Below are 11,116 nucleotides of genomic sequence, written 5' to 3'. Positions count from 1 at the left end.
CCCATTCTTTGGGAACTAAAAGAGATTTTGGTGAATACAAGGATAGTACTTTGAGATCATTGCAATAATTATCAAAGGCATTACTATTTAGTGGTACATACCTGTAGTCCCAGCAACTCTGGATGCTGAGGCATGAGTATGGAAAGTTCAAGGCCAGTCTAGGCAACTTAGTGAAAACCTGTCTCAAAAGAAAAAAATACAAAGGGCTACGGATGTAGCTCAGTGGTAGAGCACCCCTGAGTTCAATCCTAGTACCACCCCCAAACACATACTCACACACAAAGGTATCATTATTAATGTTACTACTGCTTTTATCCTCAGGTTTATAGTTGAGTCTCCCCCACCAGGAGGAGAATAGATCAAGAGAAATTCTCCTGTTCTCCTACTCTTTCCTCGTTTCCTTCTTTCTCCTCTTCTTGTTTGCTTTGTAGTACTAGGGATTGAACTCGGAAAACCTCTATCACTGAGCTACATATCCAACCCTTTTTACTTTTTAATTTTGAGACAGAGGGTCACCAAACTGCACAGGCTGGCCTCAAACTTGTGATCCTCCTGCCTTACTCAGCCTCCTGAGTAGCTGGGTTTCCCACTACTGACTTCCTCTCTCTTTTTGTCCCAGGGTTACATAGGCTCTCACGTTGGGTGATTATACTTAGACTACATGGCACAAAACTATCCATAATATACAAATCGTGCCACACATCCGCTCTCAAAACTCAGGCTCCTGTATGTAACAGTGCTCATGCCAGAGATTCTTGCATGGCTTGCAACTGAAGACTCCTAAGGCGTCTATGCAGAATTATGAGGTATTTGTTCTACCTATTTGGCTAACTCTGAGTTTAGAATGGTCTTTGGTCTTTGTAACAAGAGAAACAACTGTCCACCAAAAATGAATGGCCTAAGACACATCAAATCAATAATGTCCTTAATTGGACAGATGAGAAAGCAAAGAGCAAGCCAGATACCGAGTCCATTCGATTGTAACCCTCTGACAGAATCCTGGTGCTAAAGGGAGAAACAGAATAGTTTTCCTACCTTTTGATCCTTGCCATTGAAAGACTAGAATGTGATCTTTAGATTGGGTTTAGTGTTGGGTGGGTTTCAAAATTAGTGACCTGGGAAGTCCCAGACCAGCAGCCAATACTTCCTCACTCCATGAATGGGTGGCTGTCCCTCTCAGCCTGTTGGTTCCTCCCATTCAGCTTTTTTGAGCACCTCAGCTAGCAGGAACACAAAACAGAACAGTTAACCAAGGAGATCCTAAATATTTGAAGCTCCAAAACATATGTTTTCCTTTTCAATTTTGAAAATATGTGTTCAACAGAATTCTCTATTTAAAAAAGATTTTTTAAAAAAATGGCATCTCCGAAGCTAATTTTCCATCTCAGTATTTATAAAAATTGGAGCAATATTTACCTTAAACTCTAAACATTTACCAGTTAACAGCATTAGACTCATCTATAATTTAAAAAATAAATAGAGAAGAAAACAAAATCCTTAGGTCTCCATACTGCTTCAGCCTTCCTATGCTGTCCTCCCTATAGCATCACAATGGGTAATGCTGAGTACACAGCCATAGCAAGATGTTGGCAAGAGATTAAATTTATAAAAGTGTAAAAAAAAATTTTTTTAAAGAAAGAAACTTGTCTGTGATGATTAGTATTTGCCACATTTTCTTCCAGAGACCAGTAATACCAAAGAGAGAAAGTTAGCCTGAAAAATCAAAAGAATATAAAAACAGAAAACAAACAAGTTGAACGGCCTCTTGCATCTGTCTCTGTTACACTCTGTGAGAGCCCAGGTGTTCAGCGGAGAACAAGTTGCACGGGTGTGCTCACCTTGAGCTGCAGTCCAGGTGGCTCATAGATCTGAGGCTTCAAGAAGCCCAGGCCTGGGCTGGGGCTGTAGCTCAGTGGTAGGGCATCTGTCTAGCACGTGTGAGGCACTGGGTTCAATCGAATAAAAATAAAATAAAGGTATTGTGTCCATCTACAACTGAAAAAAAATTTACAAATACTAATACTAATACTACTACTACTAAGAGAAGCCCAGTCCTCACATTTGCTGTAGAGTGGCAAGAGGAAGTCCTCTTCTATGGGGAGCAATTGAGGAGCAGCTCAGTTCCCAAACAGGGTTTTCCAAATTGCCTCACTCGGTAGACTTCCCCAAGGGCCAAGGCATTAAGGGAACTTGCCTGCTATACCTGTATAGGAAAGGAAAACACCAGAGACTCTAAGATGCAATGAAGGAACTCAGTGTGAAAGAATATGCAGCAAAAATTAAAATCAATTTTGTTGAATTACGTCAGCTTCATACTTAAAAATCAGAGAGACCAGCCTGGGGATGTAGCTCAGTGGTACAGAACCTGACTAGAATGAGTGAGACCCTGGCCAGAGTGGGGCAGGGGTTGGGGATATGGTCAGGTCAAAGAGACTAAGATTCTCATTGAACTCCTGAGATTTTATTTCAAATCAGAGCCAATCCAAACCAAAGAAAGCACACACCTATGTATCAAAAATTATATTCTCTATGTGTTTTATTAGAGCTCTAAACAACAGTGCCTTCTTCAAATTGCTAGGGGAAAAGTCTTTCTTTCTTCCTTTTTTTTTTTTTTTTCCCAGTGCTGGGAATTGAATCCAGAACTCTCCATGTGTTAGATGAACCTTCCACTACTGAGCTACATCCCCAGCCCTAAAAAATAAAAAAAATAAAAAATAAAAAAAAAAACCTTAAGTAAATAAACATCTCCTATACCATCAAAAATTCAAGATTTAATAAAAAATATGGAGTGAGGAGACACATGTGAAAAGCAAAATGGGATAGATTCCCCATCTCACACAATGGTTTTTTGGTACTGGATGTTAAACTCAGAGGGTCTCTACCACCAAGCCATACCCCCAACCCTTTTTATTTTATTTTGAGACAGGGCTTCACTAAGTTGCCCAGGCTGGCCTCAAACTTGTGATCCTTCTGCATCAGCTTGCTGAGTTTTTGGGATTACAGGGGTACACCATCACATCAAAGTCACACAAATTTGATGACAATAATAATAGCTATCTTACAAGTCACTGTTATGTGTATATCATATTGTCTCTAAAAATCACACAAATCCACTATGATAGGTGTTATCATCCCCATTCTATAAGCAAAGAAACCAAGGCTCAGGAATATTAAGTAATCCAAGGTTAAATACTGCTAAATGATAGGATTTAAACTCAACTCTCTAAATTCTAAATCCTGCCGGGGTCAGTGGTACTCCTTGTAATTTCAGTTACTTGATAGAGTGAGCCAGGAGAATCGTAAATTCAAGGCCAGCCTCAGTAATTTAGTGAGACCCTCAACTTAGCAAGATTCTGCCTCAAAATAAAAAATAAAAGGGGTTATGGATGTAGCTCAGTGATAGAGTGCCCCTGGGTTCAATCCCCAGTTATCCTCCCCACCACCAACAAAAAAGTGTGATCCCAGGACTAGCATCTCCTTGGAGCTTCTTAGAAATGCACCAGCTCCCTAGCAACTTGGGAGGCCGGGGCAGGATGTTTGCGAGATGGATGCCAGCTTCAGCAATTCAGCAAGGACCTAAGCAACTTAGTGAGACCCTATCTCAAAATCAAAAAGACTGGGGATTCACCTCAGAGGTAAAACACCTCTGGAGCTCAGGAGCTCAGGTCCCACCTTCTGAAACACTTTGCATTTTTACAAGATCCTTAGGTGATTTGTACACAAATTAAAATTTGAAAAACACAGTTTTAGGGATGGGTGATTCCAGGAGCAGGGATGCCTCTCACCTCTGTTGAAGCCATGCACATTATAGAACCAAGAAGGGGAGTCTGTTGAGAATGTGCTCACTTTATAACCTTTCCTCTCTGGTTTTTAACTAAATAACTAAATGTTCATCAGTTCTTTCTTTCTTTCTTTTATTTTTTTTAACAGTACTGGGGATTGAACCCAGGGTCTACCTCAAGCATGCTAGGCAATTGTTCTATTACTGAGCTCCATCCCCAGACTACACTGTCTGTTGTTGTTGCTGCTGTTGTTGTTTTGATTGACTGCTTTCACATGGCATCATGTTTTCAAGGTTTGTCCGTCCGTGTTGTTCACCAGTCACAGATGGCAATATTCTCTCAATAGATGTGTGGGCGTCAGAAGCAACGTAACCCCCTAACCTACTCCTCCCAAGGGGGCTCCTGAGTGCTATCATTCACCTAAAAGAAGTCTTTCTCTTCTGGTACAAACTACCCTATAAGGACATCTTAGCAGAGTTCTCTTTTTCCATCTTCTCCCTGGGACTTAGCAGCTCAAGTGCAGCTGGCCGTTGGCCAAGCTCCCTTTCCAAGACACCTGCAGGCACTACCAGTGCTGCCACCTTATGCCCATTTCTTGAAGTAGTGGACACTGGATACGGCACTCCATTCCTCCCTGAGAGCCCTGCTCTCTGCTGTTTTCACAGCAGTCAAGGTTGTGACTCATGACACAGTGTGACCAGGAGAGGTCGAGGGTGTACTGTGAGGGAACTCATGTCTGGTACCTGCAAGACAACCAAGAGCAGAAACGGGAGCAAGTGCAGATGCACATGGGCTCTAAAGATCTTATGATCTTTCTTCCTGCCTCTCTGACTGTTTCTTCAGCTTCAATTTCTCTTCCTCTCCTCAGTTCACTTTCATTTCCCTATTATTCTTCACAGAACAGGGAACCTAAACATATCTCCCTGTTCATTTCCACCTGGATTGTCTTCTCTTGCCACTTCCAGGGGCCCAGCAGTAGTGTATTTGAACACCGGGTAGGATTAAGTTACTTCTATTAAAGGACACACATGCCAGAGGCCCTGGTGCACACCAGTAATCCCAGAGGTTTGGGAGGCTGAGGCAGGAGGCTCTTGAGTTCAAAGCCAGTCTCAGCAATTTAGCAAGACCCTGTCTCTAAATAAAATATAAAAAGGGCTGGAGATGTGGCTCAGTAGTTAAATGCCCCTGGGTTCAATCCCTAGTATAAAACATAACACACACACACACACACACACACACACACACACACACACACACACAGTTTGTCTAAACATTCTGCTATACTGAACAGCAAAATAAGGAAAAGGTTTTCTGTTATCCAAAATCAAGATGTTCTTCCTTAATAAAGGAAGCTATTCAAAGCCAAATTTTCGTTATGAAATGAAATTGTATTATGAGCACCTCCCCCCCAAAAGAAAAAAAAAAAAAAAAACTATCATAGTAACAAATACACTTCCCCTAAATGCTCATGCCTGGGTTTGAGAACTTCTGAATTAATTTGGGTCATAGAGTTCCATTACGGATTATCCCGCACTTCATGTATTGCTTACTCCTGGGAAGGACCTTCCAAATGAAGTCTCCAGGTACTTATCTCACTGTCACTCTGTCATATTCATTCAAGAAAGTTTGAATACTACTACACGCCAGTCCTCTGCAGAGAAGGTTCTAGCTCCCATGGGGTTTAGCTTCTAAGCAGGCATTATGATGTTAAATTGCAGTGCTTAGACCTGTCATGTGCTGGGTTGATTCCCTCAGTGTGTCTTGATGGCTATTCCTGAGTGAAACAGGCAAGAAAGACCTTCCTGTCCTGTACACCAAGGAAGAAAATCAGATAGACTCAGGTGATCCTGGATGGTAGCCTTCTGCATTTATCTTACTTGACCTTTGAATAACTTCCTGAGAGCCACAGAAATATTCTTATGAAAGTTGAGAACCATAGCATTTAGTGGTCTACATAATATCATTGATCCATAGATTTCTTTTTCTTCTTCTTTTTTTTTAAATGGGGACTGAACTAAGGGGAGCTTTACCATTGAGCTACATCATCCTTAGTCCTTTTTACTTTTTATTTTGAGACAGGGTCTTGCTAACTTGCTTAGGGCCTCACTAAATTGTTGAGGTTGGCCTTGAACTTGCAATCCTCCTTCCTCTGGAGTCACTGAGATTTCAGGTGTGCACCACCATGCCCAGCTGAATTCCTTTTTGTTTGTTTTTGGTATTAGGGATTGAACCCAGGGGTGCTTAACCACAGAACCACATCCCCAGCCCTTTTTGTGTTTTCATTTTGCTTAGGGCCTAATTAAGTTACTGAGGCTGGCTTTGAACTTGCCATCCTCCTGCCTCAGCTTCCCAAGTTGCTGGAATTACAGGCATGCACCACCACACCCAGCTCTGAATTCTTAAACATAGCTGAGAAATGGTTTTTATGTAGAATTTTTGTTAATTTGAATATTTTCATATTATTTAGAAGTATGAACAATTTACATTGTGAGTTAGTTTGGTCATACCTTAGTCCCTGGGAACTCAAGAGCAAAGTGTGACAGGCCTTTCCTATTTTCTAGTCTTTTTGTCTTCCACAGGGCTGGGCATACCAACAGAGGCTTGTTAAACTTTTACTGTTAGTCACTTTGTAGAGGAATGCATTATTTATTATCTCTTGCTTAGGGGTCAAAGCAACCAACCAGATCTAAAGACACATTTAGAAGACCTGTTAATGTAAACAGGTGTGTATTTACTCTTGACTTTGCTATTACAATTTAGTAAAGCCTTCATTTATCTAACACCTTTGGAGAAGGTGAAAAGCCTGAATTCATTTTCTACATAATTGAAACTAATCACTTTAGGTACAAAGAGTTTAAAAATATGCCTTTAATGAAATATTGCTTTAAATAATATAGGCCCTTGCCTTTTTGAAATGTATAGCAAGAATAATTTAATCTCTTACATTCAGAGGTAGATTGCAAATGAACACATCTTTGAAAAATATTAATATATGCTAGATTTTTTGCTGTACACAACATGATCCAAGACTGGTAAGGTTTTGAGTTCTTTTATGTCTTAAAATTTTTCTTTCTCTTTTTCCCTTCCTTTGTTAGGCTATTAGATAATCACTATTTCCTGGGTGTCTGGTTTTAGCAGTCCTCTTCCTAATCTGTGTCCAAGGAAGTCAGATAACCAAAGGAATAGCATTGTATGTAAAGTAAAAGCAAATGTGTTTTGAATCTGAGGGTCTTTCCTAGAAGGAAATAGTATTCGTTTTTCAAAGACAATTCAGTGGTCCATTTCACTTGCTCCAGTATTCTCAATTCCACTGCTGATGCCCTAGATTTTTGGATAAATTACCTTTTCTAAAAAACTAAGATGTTTTTCTATCTTTTCTGCTAACACAATTCAGTCAGATATAATTTTTTCTATCAAAAATTTTCCTCTGTTTCTAAACTATTCTTTTTAGTTCCTCCTGATTTCTGATTTCAAATCACTAGTCCTTCAAATAAGGCATAAAGAAAACCTAAATAACTTAGAAACCTGGTAAAACAAAGATTGTCTTATAGATTTCAGGGAGCCTTCCAAATGCAATGTTTTGTTTCTGTTTTCTGTTGGGAGAAAGGCTCTCCAGTTGGAGTTTCTAAGCCAAAACCAAGGCACTCAACTGTTAAGCCATAACAATTACCATTTAAAATTGAGGCTCAAAATAAAAAATAAAAAGAACTGGGGATTCAGGTGTGGTAGTGCATGCCTGTGATCCCAGTGACTCAGAGAGACTGAAGCAGGAGGATCACAAGTTTGAGGCCAGTCTCAACAATTTAGAGAGACCTTGTCTCAAAAGAAAATACAAAAACGGACTGGGGATGTGGCTCAGTGGTAAAGTATCCCTGGGTTCTGTCTCTCATACTCCATAAATAAAATTGAGTATTTTCCTGGCCACACTGGTGCACAGTTGTAATTGTAGCTACTTGGGGGGCCTGGGGCAGGAGGATCATAAATTTGAGGCCAATCTGAGCAACTTAGTGAGATCCTGTCTCAAAATAAAATGAAAAGGGTTTGGAGATGTAATTCAGTGGTAGAGCTCCCCTGGGTTCAATCCTCAGTACTTAAAAAAAAAAAAAAAAAAATTACTGGAGTGAGCTGGATAATAGACCACCTGCTTAGCATACAGGAGATGCAGGAAGCCCTGAGTCCAATTCCCTGTACCAATAAAAAAAAAAAGAAAAGAAAAAAAGAAAGAAGTACCCAACGTATGCTAGGTGTTCATATTTTCTTTCCTATACTTAAAGCAGTGCTGCAAAGTATATAACAACCCTAATTTAGATTTGTGGAAAATTGAGACTCATAGACATTAAGTAATTTAAGCAGTCAGAGGAGTATTAAGTCAACTACCTGAGATTCAAATCCAACTGTGAATCCAAAATCTGGATTTTTTTTTTAAATTATTTTAAATATAAAAAAGATGTTTGTATCTCACATAACAATCCAGAAGAGAGTAGTTCTGGAGAGCATCCACCTAGTCAAGTAGGAAGTTCCTGTCATGTTTTTGCTTTGCCCTGTTAGATGTTTCACTTCAATTGCATGGTCAGACCTTAGGCTTAGGGGTATCTAGTCTAGATTGCCCAGAGTGGTAGCAGTCAGACAGATGCAGGCAAGGTTCCTGCATGTTGACAGGTAGGAGAAACAGAGGATCCAGTTGCCACTGGATGAATGAAAGGGATAGAAGGACTGGAGTAACCCATTTTCCCACCTGCCCATTTCCCTCCTTCCAATACCCAGACAGAGCTACTCTCAAAGTCCAAATTCTTGTCATCAAATCAGGTTGCCTTCATTATATTACTTTTTAATTCTTTCTTTCTAGATATACATGACAATAGAGTGTATTTTGACATATTATACATACATGGAGCATAATTTACTCTAGGATCCACATGATGTGGAGTTACACTGGTTGTGTATTCATATATGAGCATAGAAAGTTATGTCTGATTCATTACACTCTTTCCTATTCCCATCCCCCTTCCCTTCCTTTCATCCACCTTTGTCTAATCCAGTGAACTTCTATTTTCCCCCACCCCCTATTATCATCACATATCAGAGAGAACATTCAGTTGGGCCTTTGGTTTCGGGGGATTGACTTATTTCACTTAGCATGATAGTCTCCAGATTCATCCATTTGCTGGCAAATGCCATAATTTCATTCTTCTTTATGGTATTTTCATAATAATATTGCTGAGTGGTAATAAGAGGCTTTTCAGCAGGTATTCTAGCAATTGTGGTCAACTTGACCATGGACCTTACTGGTAATAAATGTAGTCAACCAACTGTATCTATAATCAGCCATTATTATTAGAAGATAAAGTAGAAGTCGTTCTTCCCAGCGGCTAGAATCTCCCCCTGAGGAAGACATTAGAAATGACTTATATTAGGGCTAGGGATATAGCTTAGTTGGTAGAGTGCTTGCCTTGCAAGCACAAGGCCCTGGGTTCAATCCCCAGCACCGCAAAAAAAAAAAAAAAAAAAAAAAGAAATGACTTATATTAGCCCAATGGGGGCCAAAGGCCAAGTAGTTTAAAGTCTAGGGTTAGGTTCCGCAAGAGCAGCTTTATAGTCACTTGATGAAAGCCAAAGGACCAAATATTAGGCCAACAGTTATATGAACAGCCCCATCCAAAGTACAAAGACAAATAAATATCCAGTTGATGAAATATAGAGTTGAGATTTCAATAAGAATAAATATAAGAATAGTTCAATAAGAAGTCTTAGGAAACTGGGGATGTAGCCCTGTGGTAGAGCACTTGCCTAGCTTGTGGAAGGTCCTAGGTTTGATTCCCCAACCCCACCAAAAAACAAAACAAAACAGCATTTTAGTACATGCCTGTAATCTCAGCAACTCAGGAGATTGAGGGAGGAGTCTAAGGTAGGAGGGTCACAAATTGGAGGCCAGCCTGGGCAACTTAGTGAAGCCCTGTCTCAAAATAAAATAAAAAGGGTTGAGGGTATGGCTCGGTGGTAGAGCACCCTTGGGTTCCATCCCCAGTACCACACACACAAAAAAAATATCTTAGCAATTTTCTCAAACACCTGTGATTGGAAGACAGGAAGATGGGCCTACATGGCTTAAATGGAACAAGGATCTTCTAGGAAGATGCATGAAATCACTTGATCAGAGAAACCATCCCCCTAAGGAACAAATGACTGAGAACGGCAATTTTCTGAGTTCTTATTTAATATTTACAACAGTTTTGGGGTGTTTTCTTTTTTGTTGTTGTTTTTCCGTTTTGTGTGTGTGTGTGTGTGTTTAACCAGGGATTGAAATTGAACTCAGAGGTGCTTAACCACCTTGCCACATCCCCAGTCCTTTTTATTTCTTATTTTGAGTCTCACTAGGTTACCCAGGCTGGCCTCAAACTTGGGATCCTCCTACCTCAGCCTTCCAAGTTGCTGGGATTACAAGCGTGTGCCACTATGCCCAACTCCTACAGTAGCTTTTTTTTCTGGTAGTGGTGATTTAACCCAGGGGTACTCAGTTCCTGAATCACATCCTCAGCCCTTTTTTATTTTTTCTGTTGAGACAGGGTCTTGCTAAGTTGCTTAGGGCCTCACTAAGTTGCGTAAGCCGACTTTGAACTCTTGATGCTCCTGCCTCAGCCTCCAGAGCTGCTGGGATTACACATGCCACCGTGCCTGGTTTACAGCAACTTTTTGAAGTCTTTAATTTTTTGGTTTTTCTTCCCTTTTTCTTTAAATTGTGACAAACATGCCAATTTGGGTTTGCCTCAATTAATAGTCTTTCTTTCATTTTCTGCTTCTGCCTGAGGTTAGTGTTATGCTCTAATTAATTATATGTGCATATCTTCTGCTACGACCCCAAATGCTTCTACCTGGTCAGCTATATCGTACCATGATTCTCCATTTGGTTGCTGCTTTCAGTTTGAGGGTTTGTTTGTTATTTTCAAGACTTTTTTTTTTTTTTCTAAATTTTCAGATTTGTGGTGTTTTCTGTTACTTGTTACTTCTGTGTCCTACTACCTTTTTACCCAGAAGATGTGAAACAGCTCATCTTCCTTGTGGTAAACAGTTTGGATTTGACGGGTTCTCCTTTCTTCAAACCAGCCACCCCATCAAAGTTGGCACAAAAACTCAGTTGTGGTCACTACTCAGTTGACTAAAAGTTTACAAAGGGCCACAACTCACCAGTTAAAGGTTTGCTTTGGGTCTTTGTGTGAGGGGGAGGAGAAGCGGGGCTGTGGGCGGTGAGCTCTGTGTCCATTGGAGGAGTCTTGTGTTGTCCTGTTAGCGTTGCTGCTTTAGTTCCTGAGCTGCAGTGATTGAGTGGGGTTAACCTG

The sequence above is a fragment of the Sciurus vulgaris genome (genome assembly GCF_902686455.1).
Source record: "Sciurus vulgaris genome assembly, chromosome: 1".
Taxonomy (NCBI): Eukaryota; Metazoa; Chordata; class Mammalia; order Rodentia; family Sciuridae; genus Sciurus; species Sciurus vulgaris.
Note: the sequence above shows the minus strand (reverse complement) of the source record.